At 42.8% G+C, this 16702-nt stretch overlaps 2 protein-coding genes across 10 annotated transcripts in view; one reads left to right on the top strand and one right to left on the bottom strand.

Annotated features, from left to right (window-relative positions):
- FHIT (fragile histidine triad diadenosine triphosphatase) overlaps window positions 1–16702 on the top strand; it is a 1474674-nt gene that overhangs the window by 1445821 nt on the left and 12151 nt on the right. The window lies entirely within an intron of this gene.
- LOC120367205 (protein GVQW3-like) overlaps window positions 4782–16702 on the bottom strand; it is a 693292-nt gene continuing 681371 nt past the window's right edge. For all 4 annotated transcript variants that reach the window (XR_012518800.1, XR_012518797.1, XR_012518798.1 and 1 more), the window contains one exon: window positions 4782–15121. The gene's annotated coding sequence lies outside the window, so the exon portion shown is untranslated. The remainder of the gene's footprint in view (window positions 15122–16702) is intronic.

The raw sequence follows: 16702 nt of genomic DNA, 5'->3' as shown, positions 1-16702 counted from the left end.
AGTTCTCTAAGTGGAGTGCATAGTGATTGCAAAAGCCATACATCTGGGATGAGCGTGGCATGTTCAGGAAAGAGAAGGGGGACCCGTGTGCCTGAGCCATTGGTGAACAAGCAGAGGAGATGTGGTTAAAGAGGCAGGCAGGGGCCTAGAGGTCTTCAGGGCCTGGCATGAGATTTGAGTTAGAAGGTATTAGACTTGATCTAACTTTTAAAAGGGTCACTCTGGCTGGATTAAAGAGAGGTAAAAGTGTAAGAAAAATTATCACAGTGGTTTATGTCAGAAATGATATAGTGGAGGTGGAGAGAAACAGGCTCTTTGGGACGTGCCTTGGAAGCAGGTAGATTTTGTTCATGGAATTGGGTGTGAAGGCTCAGAAGCTAAGAAGAATTGCTGGTTTTTGGCTTGAGTTACTAGCTGGATGATAGCGCTGTTTACTTTAAAAACTGAAGTAGAGGACAAAAGTGACAAGTCAGGGGTTCTCTTGGGGTGATGATAACTATGAGGTGCCCACTACATATGCAAGAGGAAAGATCAGATGAGCTATTGAACATGCATGGTTGGAGCTCATTAAACGTTCCAGGCTAGACACATAAATCTGGGAGATAGTACTGAAAGCCATGGCCTTGCATGAGACCACCTGGTTGGGAGGAGCAATAGAAGTAAGTTCCTTAATTGAGAATCAAGCCTGGGCCACTCTGACATTTCGAAGGTGGATATGGGAGAAGGGAAATCCTTTCTAAGCAGACAGAGGCTGCTACAAGGGCAAGGGGCCTAGAAGTGGACCAGGCTTGGAGTTCTTGGAGAATGTGATGAAAGCACAGTGAGCATGGGAGAGATTGGAACAAAATGAGGTCAGAGAGTTTAGATTTTATCCATGTGTGGTGGGAGGGCATGGAATGAACACACAATAGGAGTTATAGATTAAGAATCTGAGTTCTAGCTGGGCACGGTGGCTCACGCCAGTAATACCAGCACTTTGGGAGGCTTAGGCAGGTGGATCATAAGGTCAGGAGATCAAGACCATCCTGGTCAATGTGGTGAAACCCAGTCTGTACTAAAAATACAAAATTCGCCAGGTGTGGTGGCGTGTACCCATAACCCCAGCTACTCAGGAGGCTGAGGCAGGAGAATCGCTTGAACCCAGGAGGTGGAGGTTGTAGTGAGCTGAGATCGCACAACTGCCCTCCAACCTGGCAACAGAGGAGACCCCATCTCAACAACAACAAAAAAAGAATCTGAGTTCTGAAGTCAAGAAACTTGAGCCTGTCAACAAATTCTGCTGCTTATTGGGCCAGTTAACCTCTTTTTGCCTTAATATTCTCATAGGTAATAAAGGAGTGATACTAGTACCACACAGGGCTGTTGTGAAAATTAAATGAAATAATATATGCAATGTGCTTAGATCAGTGCTGAGCACACATAAGTAGTGCTCAATACATGTCAGCTCTGATTATTATTGAAGGAGAGAATCATTTGATTTGACTTATGCTTTTAAATGACACTGGACTATAGGGACTCAAGAATAGAAGCAAGGGGACCATTTAGGAGGCTGCTGTCATCAGGGGACACATGGGTCTTTTTTCAAATGCCAAGGAGTCTCTCTACTTTCCCTGCTGTTTCCTGGATGGCCCATGACTGTCTCACTGTTCTCAGAGCTGGTGGAGCCAGTCACGCCCTTATTTTGCACATAGCCTGTGCAATGTCCTGTATTATTAATGTCACATTTCTGTGACTGAGTCATGGGCCTGACTTGCTGCTTTTTGAGTTTGGACCCTGCCCTCAGGTCCCTAATAAGGATATGCTTGTAAGCAAGCGTAGCTGTCACCTCCACTGAGGAAAACAGCAGCAGTCTGTCTCAGTACACTGCAAAGACATGCCAGCCATAGCCCATTTCAGAGGAGATTCAAGTTGTAGAACCCTGGAGTAGAAAAGCTATGAGGCTCTGGCCTGAGTGCTGTTAGAAACCAGCCAGGAGGAAGGCCCATGCCCAAACCCCATGCTGCAGGGATGGGCTTTTCAGCAGGAATACAGTTTTTTCAGGCTCATTTAAATCCTGTGGACACAAGTAAGGAGCTGGGCAGGCAATTCAAATTCATTTTCGAGGTCACGGCGCCAAACTTTGGCTGTGTTAGCTCACAGAAACATTAATGGGATAATGTGCTCCATCATGGAGAATGAGAATCAGAAAGACTTTAATGGGGCTTCATTATCTCCATCTGTCCATCCGTCACTTCTCCACCTCTCACCACTTGAGAAATGAGAACACCCCCTACCTAATTAGATTTATCCTAATCTCCTTTCTGAACCATCAATCCTCTCAGAGGCCATCTGTGAGTTTAGAGTTCAGACCTTTAAGGATTATGCTAATCAGTCTTTTTCTAATTTAAAGTGTTCATCTGATGACCACAATTGGAAACTTCTGGCTGTGAAAAATGGGAAACCATTCTAAGATTTCCTGCTAATTTTAAACACCCTCATCCTCACATAGGGGCCACATAAGGGACAGTTGCTAAGAAAAGAGCTAAGGACCTTTGGGACAGGTAACAGGTTTTGTAAAACATGTGAGGAGAATTTTAATTGGTTTATAACATGAGTGAGAGATGATTTGCTTTCATTTATAAAATCAAGCTGGAAGGTGCCCGAGCTATTAAACTTGGGAATGGATTGCGTGTTTGGGTGGTACAACCACTGATGTATAAAATGCACAGGGGAACCAATTCACGGAGGTAGGCACCTAGAGGAAAATTATTTACAAGTAGATTTTCAGACCCTCTGCATCTGCCGGAGCCTGTGGCCCGGTCACTAGAGGCGGGTAGGGAATGTTAAGCAGATTTCCGTGCAGAGAGGTCACTCCAGCATTGCAGTGGTTTGAACCTGGTAGGAGAAAGGGCACTTGTGACAGCCCGCTGCCGTTCCCTGCAGACCCTAAATACCCCCAGGCTCTGATCTGGATGAATAGAAATCATCAGCTCTGGAATTAGGGGGTCCAGACAGAAGGCTCCGTGGAATGACTGATGCTCAATTAATTGCTCGTTGAATAAATAGGCACCGGAGTCTAAACTGGGAATTATAGCCCAAAGCAGTGCTTCTGCAACCTTAACGTGCCTATGAATTTCTTGGCGATCTTATTAAAATAGAGTTTTCAGTTCAGTTGGTCTGAGATGGAGCCTAAGCTCTAGCTTTTTTTTTTTTTTTTGAGGCAGACTCTCGCTTTGTTGCCAGGCTGGAGTGCAGTGGCACGATCTCAGCTCACTGCAACCTCTACCTCCTGGGTTTAAGCAATTCTCCTGCTTCAGCCTCCCAAGTAGTTGGGACTACAGGTGTGTGCCACAACACCCAGCTAATTTATATATTTTTATATAATTTATATATATTTATATATATAATTTATATATTTATATATATATAATATATATAATTTATATATATTTAGCAGAGACGGGGTTTCACCATTGTTGGCCAGGATGGCCTCAATCTCTTGACCTTGTGATCCGCCTGCCTCGGCCTCCCTAAGTGCTGGGATTACAGGCATGAGCCACCACGCCCGGCCAGCTCCTGCATTTCTAACAAATTCCCAAGTGATGCTGATGTCGCCTGTCTATAGATCACACCTAGTGTAGCACGAGAAGTTAAGAGTTTGAATTTGGCAGATAGAACCACTTTAAGTTCTGGCCACTTTTCTGGCCATGTAAACTTAGGAAAATTACTTCCCTCCTCTGCACTTCATTCATGCAACAAATATGTACTGAATCTCAACTGTGAGTTGTTTCACTGTGTTTAAACAGCTGGAACAATACAGAAAATGATGACACTCTCCTAGGGTCTTGAGTTTGACAGGGAGACAAGAAAAAAAGATAACAAAGCCAAAATGTATCATTACAATTTGTGATAACTGCTAGCAGTAATAGTAATGGTGGCTAACATTTACTGAGAACCTACTATGTGTGAGGCGCTATTTAAAGAAGTTCACATATATCAACTCCTTTAATCTTCATAATGACTGTATAAGGTATGTATTCTCATCCTCTGTTTTCAGATACAGACATTGAGGTACAGACCAGTAAGGTAACTTGCTGAACCTCACACACTGAATAGTGGTAGAGACGTGATTTTAAGCCAATCAATCCAATTTGGGAATGAATGCTCTTGACTGGGGTCTACATACTTTCTCAAAATCGGCCAGATGGTAAATATTTTAAGCTCTGCAGGCTATTCAGTTTTTGTTGCAAATCCTCAACTCTGTGGTTGTAGCCCGAAAGCAGCCAGAAACGAGTAAATGAGCGAGTGTGACTGTGTTCCAATAAAAGCTGCTTTACCAAAATCAGGCACCTGGCCATTTTTGACCCATTGGCTGACGTCTGCCAGGGCCTGTTGTTGATTAATACCCTAGGCCAGCACCTCTCACATTGTAGGGCAACCCTGTCTAACGTAAACATAATGGGAACCACACATGTGATGTTCAGTTTTATAGTAGCCATATTAAAAAAAAAAGATTAGTTGTAATATTTAATCCAAAATATATTATTTTAGCAGGCAACTAACAAAATAATTATTGAGATATTTTACACTTTTTCACACTGTCTCCTAAATCCAGTATGTATTTTATACCAGCAGCACCTCTCAGTTCAGACAAGCCATGTTATGAGGGTCTGAGAGTCACATGAGGCTGATGACTAAGGTCCTGGGCCGGGCAGCTTTAAAGTACCAAGGAATCATTTGGGATGGGGCCTTCAGTTCTGCTTTTCTAACAAGCCGTCAGGTGATACCGGTCTGCGGTCCACACTTGAGACAGCAAGGTGAAGACTGCCACCTGGGAAGGAAGCGCAGGAAGACGATGGCACAGGAGGTGGCAGGCGGTGTAGGGTGCTCCAGGAAGGCTTCAAGAAAAGAGGGAGTTATATTGAAGCTGAGACCCAGAGGGTGAGAAGGAGCTAGGTAAGGGAACGGTGGGGGAAGATGCTCTAAGCAGGATTTTTAAAATGTTTTCAATGAAGTGAGTCATAGCATGCAAACACTTAACATTGAGCTCATCAGGACTCCTAGATTTTTGTGACAATACAAAGAGAAGATACACAGCTTTTTAGACCCTCTAGGGTCTCCCTCTCCCCCATGCTGGATTAGGTACCCTCTTCCTGTGACTCCCACAGTTGCCCATATTTTCCTCATCACAGAACTTTACAGGCTTTTTGCAGGTGCCTGCTTAGGCTCCGGGTCACCCACCAGGGCTGTGAGCTCTGGGCAGGCAGGACTTGAAGCCTGATCATGGCTCTGTTCCCAGCCTGTTTGTCAACTACTGTGCTTTGGCTGCCTGAGAAGACAGGGGCCTTACAGAATAAGATTTCCACCGAGATCCATCTGAATTGTTGACCCCTTGAAGACTTTAAGGTGGAAACTCTCAAACAAATAATTCAAAGGAGGAAGATGAGCATTGTTTAAAGTAGGAAAAAGAGACCGTGTGGTATCATATGAGCTTTGAGGTCACAGGCAGGTAAACCACAAGCCGGAAAGCCGACAAATGTGTTCATTACGGCAGTCAAAGTAAGTACATGTGAATGAGCTTTTTTGAGAGGGGGCCCTGGCCCTATGATTCCTACATGAGGCTGCTGATTTTCTCCGGGGATATTTGCTGGCTACCACAGGGCTGAATTTGCAGTTGTGGATGCATGAGCTAGTTGCAGTTAGATATAATACAGCTCTTCTGGGTGGTCTAAATCTAAAGCCCTGCAAAGCCCACACCTCCAAGTTCCACTAATGTTACTAGAAGCCCATAGCGTTCTTTTGCCTTCTCGTTAGGATAATTTGACATATTTATGGCACTGCCTGTCCCAAGGAGGCACTATGCACAGTGGTCAGGAGGGCTGGCCTTGGCTCCAGCCTGCCTGCATTTGCATCCCAGCCCTGTGCCTACCTGGGCCAGTTCCCAGACCTCTCTGTGCTCAGCTTCCTCACATCTGAAGTGGGGATACTAACACGGCCACCCTGATAAGACGGTCATAAAGATGAATGAATAAATGTAAAGTGTTTAGAACAGTGTTTACACACAGTCAGTGTTCACAGTTACTATTCTAAATGACTTCCTCCTGCATCGCTGCGGATGTTCCTCCCAGCAATCCGTCAGTAAAGGTGAGGCAAACCAAGGTGATTTCTGCTTAATAGTGTGGGTGATAAAAGTGAGATTCAAGGAGATGAAACAATGTGACCCAGAGGGAGTGCTAGAGCTCAAGTCCAGGTCTTCTAATTCCAAATTCACTTAACATTCAGTTTCTACCTGCATTATGTGGGGCCGGGAACATAGGTAAGTGAATGGAAATCAATGAGGCACAGCAGAGCTCCCCAACAGCGGTGCAGGTGGGTGTGCCAACATGGAGATACAAGCCAGTGATTGTGGAGGCGAACTGTCCTGATCAAGGTTGTGCCAGCGCGCATTCCGTGTTCTAGTAGTGTCATAAAGTTGCTGGGCTCCTGGGAGGCAGATGTATCCTTTGCGGGTTTGAAAGCTGTGACTCATGGATCCCTGAGGGTGTACAAACATTCTGGAAATTTTAAGTAAAGTGTATGCATGTATGTGTGTGCACATATTTTTCTAGGGAAAGGAGTCGTACATAGCTTTGATCAGATTCTCAAAGTGCTGACATGCCTGAAAATGATAAGTACTCCTGTTTTAGAGCAACTTAGAGGTAATTTGTGAAATTTTTTAATCATGAGAAGTCTGGGTCTTACGTGTGAGCTTGTGCACGTCCCCGCAGACATAGAGACATTAATGGTCTGAAGAAGGAAAGTCGTATTCCCTAGGACAAAGCTTTGTGCCGTTCTTCCACGTCAGCATTTCCAGTGATCTGCTGGACCAAGGAGTAGCTGACCTTGAGCTAATTATTTGACTGCTTAGAACTTTATTTCTCCATCTGCAAAGTGGAAGGTGATAGTTTCTACTTCACAAGGTTATTTGAGGTGGTTGGTTTTACCCTCAAACTTACCCCAAATGTAATAGGCCCTCAATGAACCTGAGCTCCCTCCTTTATCTGGTGTCAGGGTTTCTGTTGGATCTATTGCAGGAGACATTCTTTAAGAATTGTCTTTTTTCTTTTTTTTTTTTTTTTTTTTTTATCATATTCCCATGCTTTTCCTCCTGGACCAAGGTTGTATCTTTTCCCCAGAATGATTATCATTTCATGTCATTGGCCTTTATAGAGCAGGTTTGTTCTCTTTCTCTCTTTCCGTCTATTATGACATCTTGGGAAAGCCCACCTGTTCTTCCTTCTGCAATTCTATTCATTGAGTTATGCTCTGATATTTGTTGTCTTTCGTAATCGGTAAGTGGTACTTTTGGCCCATTATTTTCTTACATGAGAACAAAATAAACCCGCTACTCTCACCCTATGAAAATTTAAATTTTATGTGGTTGCCCTCTAAAACTAGAATGCAGGGATTTCAAGTAGTCATTTTATGTTTCAAATAAAAGAGGCTATGTGCAAATGTGGCAACAGCCACCACCTAAGCTTGACTCTTGCCTTAGAAGCATTACAATGTTCATAGTGCCTCACCCACTTCTGGGATTCATTGTATTGATTCTTTCAGCCTCCTGGGCAGAAAAGCAGAGTGGCACAAGCATGGGTGAGCTCAAGGGTTGAGCATGGGAGTCAGAAAGGCCTGGCTGCGGACTCCTGCCCTAACACTTGACAGCTGTGCAGACTTGGACACATCACATAGCTGTTCCAAGCCTTGCTATCTGTGAAATGAGGAGTAGTGGTAATATAGGTATTAGAGTGCCAGGACTGCCATGATGAAGTACCACAACCTGGGGCGGGTGGTTTACACAATAGAAATTTGTTGCCTTACAGTTCTGGCAACTACCAGCCCAAAGTGAAGGTGTCAGCAGAGGTGGTCCCTTCCGAGGGCTTTAAGGGGGAATGTGTTCAGTGTCTTCACCTCACTGCTGGGAGTTTGCTGATGATCTTTGGCATTCCATGGCTTAGAGATCTGTCACCCCAATCTTTGCCTTCATTTTCACTTAATCTCCTTGTGTGCATGGCTGCTGCTGGGTCCAAATTTTACCTTTGTATAAGGACACCAGTCATATCAGATTAAGGCCCACGCTAATGCCCTTATTTTAACCTGATTACCTCTACAAAGACCCTATTTCCAAACAAAGTTGCATTCTGAGATACTGAGGAGTGGGGCTTCAACATATATTTCAGGAGGATGCAGTTCACCCCCTAGTAATCACTACCACATAGGGTTGTTAGGATGATTAGATGAGATAGCCCATAAAAAAGGGCTTTTTGCAGTGGTTGGCACATGGTAAGGCTAGGTGAATTGGGCCTTATTAGTGTGGGAATTTATCATGCCTTCATTGAACAAGAAGCTGACCTTTCTCCCTTATAAATCTGGGTATTTTTTTGTGTTGTGTTTAGTTTAGTTTTGCTTTTCTCATTTTTCATCAACCCAAATTGAAATGGACAAGGCAACATACAGAACAGTTGAAACATGGACAGTTTTGTCATTAGATCATCAGAATTCCTTACACATTCATTTTCCTCAGTTTGAGTTTATATTAGTAAAAACAGACTTGTATGTGTAAAAACACACAGAAACATACTATAACAGTTCAATCTGTGTTAATCATTTGAAAAGCTATCCTAAATAGCAGAATGATTTTATCTGAGGGGAAATTTTGAAACCAAAATAATTACCAGATGGCCTTTTTTTTTTTTCCAAAAAAAAAAAAATCAGAACTAGTCCAGTGTCTGAGAAAACCTGTTATTGGAATCAAATAAGCGGGTGGCAAAGTCTGCCGATTCCGTGTGTACTGCTATGGTATCTGAAACATAATTATCAAGCTTAAGTTAATTAGACTAATGCTCAGAAAATCTGGCCTGGCAGCTTTCGGTAAGTAATTATATATACTGATTAAAAACGTAATACGTGCTGAGCAGAGGCAAAAGCAACTCCATTCGACACAGCTGTGCACATGCACAATTAAGAAGCCACGTAGAAGAGTGCACACAATGAGAAGGAACTTGTAGAAACCAGCAGGCATCCAGCCAAGCCTTCTATAGGGTGGGATGCAGGTTCCCACCTTACTCAATGGAGGGTGAGCAGGTATCATGATGGGGCCAGCACAGAGAGGGCATGTGACCATGCATTCTCACTGGTTGGCAGACCACCCAAATCACACTCCAGACCACAGCCTGGGGCTCCGACCTGTCATTTGTTTTCTCTCAAGCTTTTCCCTCAAAAGTTGATTAGCTGTGAGACAGCCAGAGGTCAGCTTCCATGGTGATTTTCTAGCCTCTGAAATAATGAAACTGTCGTTAACTATGGGTCACAAATGAAGGTCGGATGCCAACCTCTGTGTAGGCACAAGCATACCTTTCGTTTGCCCTTCTGCTGGCGGAGTGGTTTTCTTTCCAGCTTTCCCTAAAAGAGGGAAGTATATCGTTCTGTGGGATCCGGGGCAGAGACTGGAGTTACTCAAGGTTAGGCTGTCTACCTGATTCTTTGTAAGTTTATTATGCCTGAAGACTGCCTTACTAGTATATCATATGGTTTAGATAACATAATTAAACCCTTCTTTGAGGACTGAGGATGGGTATAACTGTGTCATCCTTCTGAATATTTACTGTGCTTGGTTTATTTGGGTGAGAAGTATTTAGTGAGCCTCTCCTATGTGCCTAGCTTTGGTTTTAAAAGGTCATTGTTAAGGTAATAGAATGAACCATAAAATACTGATATCTGGGAAGTCAAACAAAGATTGGCTACTTAGAAAAGACATGATTTTGCCCCCATGAAACCTATAATTTAGAGGGAGGATAGATAAATTCGAAGGTATGTACAGTAAGTGTCCTGAAATGGAACCACCTTGGAGGGCAACCTAAGTCCAGCTTTGGGGGATCTGGAGAGGAAACCATGAAACTGTCATTAATTATGGGTTGCAAATAGTATGTGCAAAGGGCTGGTAGTGAGACACAAGGCAGGTGGTTTAAAGACTAACTCCTACTTACATGAGATGAAAACAGACAGGACAAAGGGTTGAGAGAGGAGGGTAAGATGGTAAGGACCTAACTACGGTGCCGAGGAAACCATGTCCAGGACCCGTAACTCAGGACCAGAGCATTTGATGATCAAGGATTTGGAGATGGGGTTAAAATTGCACTGGACCATTACCTAGAATTTCTGCTTTTTAAATAAGAGAACCCACAATATGAGCTTTGTCAGTTGTGATGTTCCAATTCAGAGACTAGAAGCAGGCCACCTTGTTATATTTAATTGAGGGACCTTTTTAGTAGAGCAATGCTGAGCCTTTTAGTCCAATATGGCAGAAGACTCCAGAAATTCACTTAATCTCCCTGGTCCTCTGTTCCATTCTCTATAAAATGGGGACAATAATATTGTGGCTCTACCTACCCCAGAGTTCATCATATAAGATTCTGTATGAAAAAGCGCTTTAAGTTAGATCCTCAATTTAGTCTGTATTACTTAGCAAATGTTACATATTGTTATAAGAGTAGCGGGAATACAGAGAAAGGGAGTGGAACCCTGGAGTCCCAACTGCCTACTAACTATGAGATCACCTCTCTAAGCCTTAACTTTCTCATCTGAAAACGGAAATGACAGGACCATGGCGGGGTAGGTACTCTTATGAAGAGTAAATGAAATCATGTTTGCCCCTGGCACTTAGCACAGTGCCAGGCAGAGAGCAAGCACTCAGTAGATAGAGCTCCATTAAAAACAACCGTTAACAACAGCCACATAATTATGCCATCATTAATGTTGGGCTCCAATCCTTTGATGTTTCCACTTTCCCGGAGCAAAAAGTTCCCCAGCATTGGACTGAGGGCAGCTCTCCTTCAGCCAGAAACAGCTCTCCATTTTTATTTTATCTTATTTTGAGATGGAGTCTCACTCTGTTGCCCAATCTGGAGTGCAATGGCATGATCTCGACTCACTGCAACCTCCACCTTCCGGGTTCAAGCAATTCTCCTGCCTCAGCCTCCCGAGTAGCTGGAATTATAGGCGTCCACCACCATGCCTAGCTACTTTTTGCATTTTTGGTAGAGATGGAGTTTTGCCATGTTGGTCAGGTTAGTCTTGAACTGACCTCAGGTGATCCGCCTGCCTCCGCTTCCCAAAGTGCTGTGATTACAGGTGTGAGCCACCATGACCAGCCCAGCTCTCCATTTTTCATGGAAGAGTATTTGTTCCTTGTGGTTTATCTGCATTTTGGCGTCCAGAATCTGACTTCTCTTGTAAGCAGATGAGTTCTCTCTCAAGGCCCATATAACCATTTGCAATGTGAAAGAACAGTTAATCAGGGAGTTGTTTTGCCTCTGGGATGCCTGAAAATCAGTTTTCTTGATTTAAAAGAAATTTAATTTTGGCATCTGGTAGACACAGTCTGATAACCAATTAGGAACACTCACAGATTTTGAAGCAATACATTGGCTACCAGGCTTCACTCCAATGTCAATGAACTGGGGTCACTTATTGCCAAAATCAAAGAGAGAGAAAGGAGCAAAATTGCTTAGAAATTAGTTACTTCTTTCAACGCCTTATCTGCGTTTCCTACCCAAATAGCAATCAGTATGTTGTTTCATTCCCCAATGATAGGCAGAAGAAATGGAGACAGAGCTGCAAAACCTTCAAAACAGCCTTCTTGGTGTGGGAATCAACATAAACAAAAGGACTAAAGAGATTATGACTTGTGGAAAGCATGTGAAATTTATATTACTATGGCAGACATGTTTATTAAAATCTAGGCAAGCATTTTGCTGTGGAGATAAAACCTAAGAGCACATTTATGGAGAGGAGAACATTTGGATGACTGTCTCACAGACATAAAGCTCTTAAGGCAGAGAAGTTTTAATTAAGAACAGCAACCTGTGTGAAGCGCTATACCCCAAATAGATTCTAGTTGGGATTCAGTGAAGGGATACATCAGTTTCAGACATCTGGAATCCAATTAATAGCTTCAGTGCTTTTATATGGCAAATGCTACTATGTTGCGAGTTCTGTGAACATCTTGGAATGGGAGCTAGATTTCTATTCTAAGGAAATTTGCAGTCATCCTATGTTGTAATCTTCCGTGCTTCTCAAGGATGGTCATTTTTGTTTGTTTTTCATCATAGCCTGATTTTCTATGCAAGTAGTTACATTTAATGATGATTAATGAGTATCTGCAAACCTATTGCCCAGAACAAAAGCTATGATTTTACTACTATCCCACATCTAACAATATGATAGTCCCACGCAAAAAAAGTCCCCTTGTCTTCTCACATGGAGTCATCCAGCATCCAGAATCCCATGGTCACCACAGTTTTGTGTCTTTTCATATAGTTTTAGGCATCTCTATGGATTCCTAAAATGCATATATTTTTACTGTCTTTAGGGACATTTTTAAAATTAATAATATATTAAGATTTTTCCCTATGAGCTGTGTGTCACTCTCAAACATTTGTTTTGCTTGAGCCATAGTATTTAATTATGTGAACATATCACAGTTGAATCATCTGCTCTCTGACAGGACGTTGATCATTACCAGGTTCTCTCTCTACTAATCAGAGCTTCTTTGAACACTCTCATGCCTATCTTCTTGTACACATGAGAAGTTTTCTTGAATATATACCTGGGAGTAATATTGCTGGATTGTGGAGTATTGTGAATGTCAACTTTAGAAGGCAGTGCTAAACTGTTTTCAAAAGAGGTTATTCAGGTATATCTTCTCACCAGCAATGCCCCAGAGGACTCTTGGGAGTCCATATCCTCTTTAGCCCACAGAATGATTTCTCAGCATAGCTTGTCAATGAAGGATCAGACTGTCTCAGTGTAAGTCCAAGTTCCAACTCTCAATCAAGTTAATATAAAAATATCATTTTCAAACATTGGTGATTTTGATCCCCACCTAAATCTAGCAGTGCTGCGGTAAGATCGTTTTTCCTGGAGCACTAAAGGCTTGGAAGTAATATGGCCAAAGGGATACAAATGTCACATCGTTGTTTGGGCTAGAAAGTTTTAAAGATCTGTGTCAAACCCTGATTCTAGGAACAGGCCATTTTCAAATATTTGTGTCTGGACCTTTATATAGATACCTAAAATTATAATGAGTTATTTCAAAGCATTTTATCTTTGTCCTTTAAAAACCAACCAATGAAACTCCTTTAAACCCTTAAGTAGTGCTGAGGTGATATTAATTAAAAGATGAGGACCTGTAAGTGATTTTTTAGGTTTTCCATTCATGAAGTTATAAACCTCAACAGCAATATTTCAGCTGTATGTATCTCTCAGGCATGGCTCTTTCTCCAGTACATCTTGAGCATCTCAGGCATCAACAATTGGAAGGTTAGATGCAGGTAGGCAGCTGAGAAAGGTGAGGGTATTGCTTTCCTAGCCTGAGCCTTCAAAATACTCACAAGCCTGGCATTGCATTTTAATTTTTCACTGTGCTAAAGCTGTGTGTGTGTGTGTGTGTGTGTGTGTGTGTGTGTGTGTGTGTGTGTATTTGCGATTGCCTTACATCTCTGTTGCCTATTCTCACTTCTGGATTATGGTCAATTATAGGGCATATAAAATGAACAGTTAGTTGAACTCAAGGAAATCTCAGTTTCTTTCAACTATTCTGGTTAGAAAAAAAAAAGCATTTGAAATCCTGTGTGACAATCTGCTGTCATGCATGGTAAGCACAGTGTTTCAGCTGTATTCAAGGCTTTATGTCTTCATTAAAGAGGGTTTTTAAATGAAATAGAGGGAGGCATTTGGGAAAGGTTGGCTCCTAATTTGTTTGTGCAACTCACATGGGCCAGGTTCTTTGAAGGGCACTGGAACAGCTCCATCAGAAATTAATGGATTTGTAGGCTGCACAGGGTATGTAACTTCCAACAGTTGAGTAGCAGCTTCAGAGGGTGCAGTTTTGTAAGCAGAGGCAGAAAGATCCTATTGTAGAAAGAAGGAATCGTGACCAATCCAGTGGACTGGTGAGTACCCTTAGAATATAGATTTTTATATTAGTCATTTTTCATCTGCCAGCTTATGAGATCCAGTGCCAGGCACCTGGCTAGATGGTGCTGGGATAGCTCTTTTAGCTCTGCCAAACATATGGTGCACATTCAGAAAGAAGTCTGCGAGGTCAGCCTGCATCCTTGCTGCTCCATGGTAATCACCACATGTGCAAATAACTTGCTGCTCACATGCTTTTCTGGGAAAAGTTTACTATAAGCAGTGCCGATGTTAGGGTGCATGAGAGGCCCAGAAGTAAACATTGAGCCCCAAAGTGTCACTGCCCACATTCGGAGGCAGTGCTTGGTCCAGCTGTTCTGGGCAGGCCTTTCTACCTTCAGCTTGCTGAGTCTGGATTTATTACAGCTTCGCCTGATTAATAGTCTTCTGAGCCTAGCACAAAGTAGATGCTTGAAAAGAGTGATGTCAGTGTATGAATCATTGAGTGTCTCTCATCTTCTAGCCCTTGTGCCTCCAGTGTGAAAGGGAAGGGAGATTTGCCCACTTCTCCACCTCATCTTCTACCTTCTATGTGGGAACTTATTCACTTGGCTTAAGCCAGTGCACAGAGCCTACAGATGCCTTCTTCTTCCCTTGGGATATTTATGCTTGCCACTCCTCAACTGGCTGGCCTTTCCTCAGAGCAGTCTTTTCTGACCATATTGTCTCAGGTAGCTCGCTCTTTTATTCCCTGTCATGGTAGTGATAGATGATTACTTGCTAATTGCCTGTCTTCTCTCCCAGAATATAAGCCTCCCAAGAGCAATACCGTGTCCAGCTTGCTGACCATTACACTGTGAAATACACTGTGCCCACATAGGGTATACATGTTCATAGTTTTTGAATAATTGAATGAGTTCTGCAGAGAAACAAGCTTTAAATGCTTGGGGATCTGGACTGTGCAAAGCCCCCAGCTGGATTGGCTTCTTCAAATAGGTTTTACCTTGACAACCCAGTTGCTGCTGCCTGCCACGTTGTGTTGAGAAGGATTGTGAGGTTGTGCATTGTTGGTTGTGTGCTGCGTGCTTGCATCCCTCTCTTGGTGTGTTTGCAGAGCATCTTGCAGTGCAGATTTTCCTTTCTCCTTGAAGAGAATTTCCTTGCCTGCACTTCCAAAGACTCTTCAAGGTACCTTTGAAAAAAGAAGCCATATGTAGCAGAAGCAAATAGGAAATGAAATGTTCAGGAGATTCCAGCAAAAACAGAAATTGGCCTTATGCCTCTTTCCATTCCTCGTTCTGAGCACTGTGAGTTGACATCACTCTAGGATTAAAGAACATTCTTGCTTAAACACCAATATCTGAAATACCAGTCGGGGAGGGGGAAAGGTTTACAGAACATGACTGGCCAAGGAAATTGCTTTTTGAGTAAATGCTTCCTTCTGTGAAGTTTGCTTCATCACAAACCTCCCTTTCAGAAGGAGTTTTCTTTCATTTCTCGGCGAGCATGTTTTCGGAGACAGGAGGCCTGAGGAAATCAAACTGGTAGTCCCTTTTGCCTCATTGGTTTTCTACCCATGGAAAAACCAGAAGGGTTCAGATATGATGGCGCTTGGGGTGAGGGGCTGGTGATCAGTGATTATTTCCTGAGAACTGCCCTGAAATGCAATTTTCCCCTCAGGCAGGGTCCTCTGGGCTTGGAGGTTGATCCCTGTTTACAATGTTAGTTTTGCTTTCTATGCTGCTTTACCACCCATGTTTTCAACTATATTAACAAAAAGAAAATTTCCCAGGAATTTATAGAGTGGATCAGAAGGGCACTAAATATACAGCAAATTTGTGTGCATGAGATGTACAGTTTGCCGCATGTCTGAGTCCTAGTAGATCCAGTATTTGTGTGTCTCATCCAAACAAATACTGCTCTGAATTATCCCTGTGACATTGGTTGGGTGATTTAAGTTCCTTGTTTTATCTGGAAAATGGGGATGATGAGCTAGCATAGCCAATACATTGGGAGGAAAAGTGTGATTTAGTGATGTATCTGACCAGTGCTTCTTGAAGACCTCCTGCAGTAGTCCATGCTTATCTGCAGTTTCACTTTTCACAGTTCACTACAGTCTGAAACTCCTAAATGAAAAATTCTAGAAATAGACAATTCATACGTTTTCATTACATACTGTTCTGAGTAGTGTGATAAAGTCATACGCTGTCCCCCTCTGTTCTGCCCAGGATGTGAATCCTCCCTTTGTCCGGCATAGCCATTTTGTCTACCCTACTTGCCTGCTAGCAATTGAGTAGCCATCTCTGTTACCAGGTTGATTGTCATGGAATCACAGTGCTTATGCCCAAGTAACCTTTCATTTTAATAGCCCCAAAGCACAAGCGTAGTGATTCTGGCAATTCAGATATACCAAAAAGATATAAGGTGCTTGTTTTAAGAGAAAAAAAATGAACATTTGTGACTAATAAGGAAATATATGATGAAATTGCTGGCTGGGTGCAGTGGCTTACACCTGTAATCCCAGCACTTTGGGAGGTCAAGGTGGGCAGATCATGAGATCAGGAATTCAAGACCAGCCTGGCCAACATGGTGAAACCCTGTCTCTACAAAAATGAGCTGGGTATGGTGACACACACCTGTAGTCCCAGCTACTGAGAAGGCTGAGGCAGGAGAATCGTTTGAGCCCAGGAGGCAAATGTTGCAGTGAGCCGAGATCATGCCACTGCATTCCATCCTGGACAACAGACCAAGACTCCATATAAAAAAGAAAAAA

The sequence above is a fragment of the Saimiri boliviensis genome, chromosome 8 (assembly GCF_048565385.1).
Source record: "Saimiri boliviensis isolate mSaiBol1 chromosome 8, mSaiBol1.pri, whole genome shotgun sequence".
NCBI classification, from domain to species: domain Eukaryota; kingdom Metazoa; phylum Chordata; class Mammalia; order Primates; family Cebidae; genus Saimiri; species Saimiri boliviensis.
This window is presented reverse-complemented; position numbering and strand designations above follow the sequence as displayed.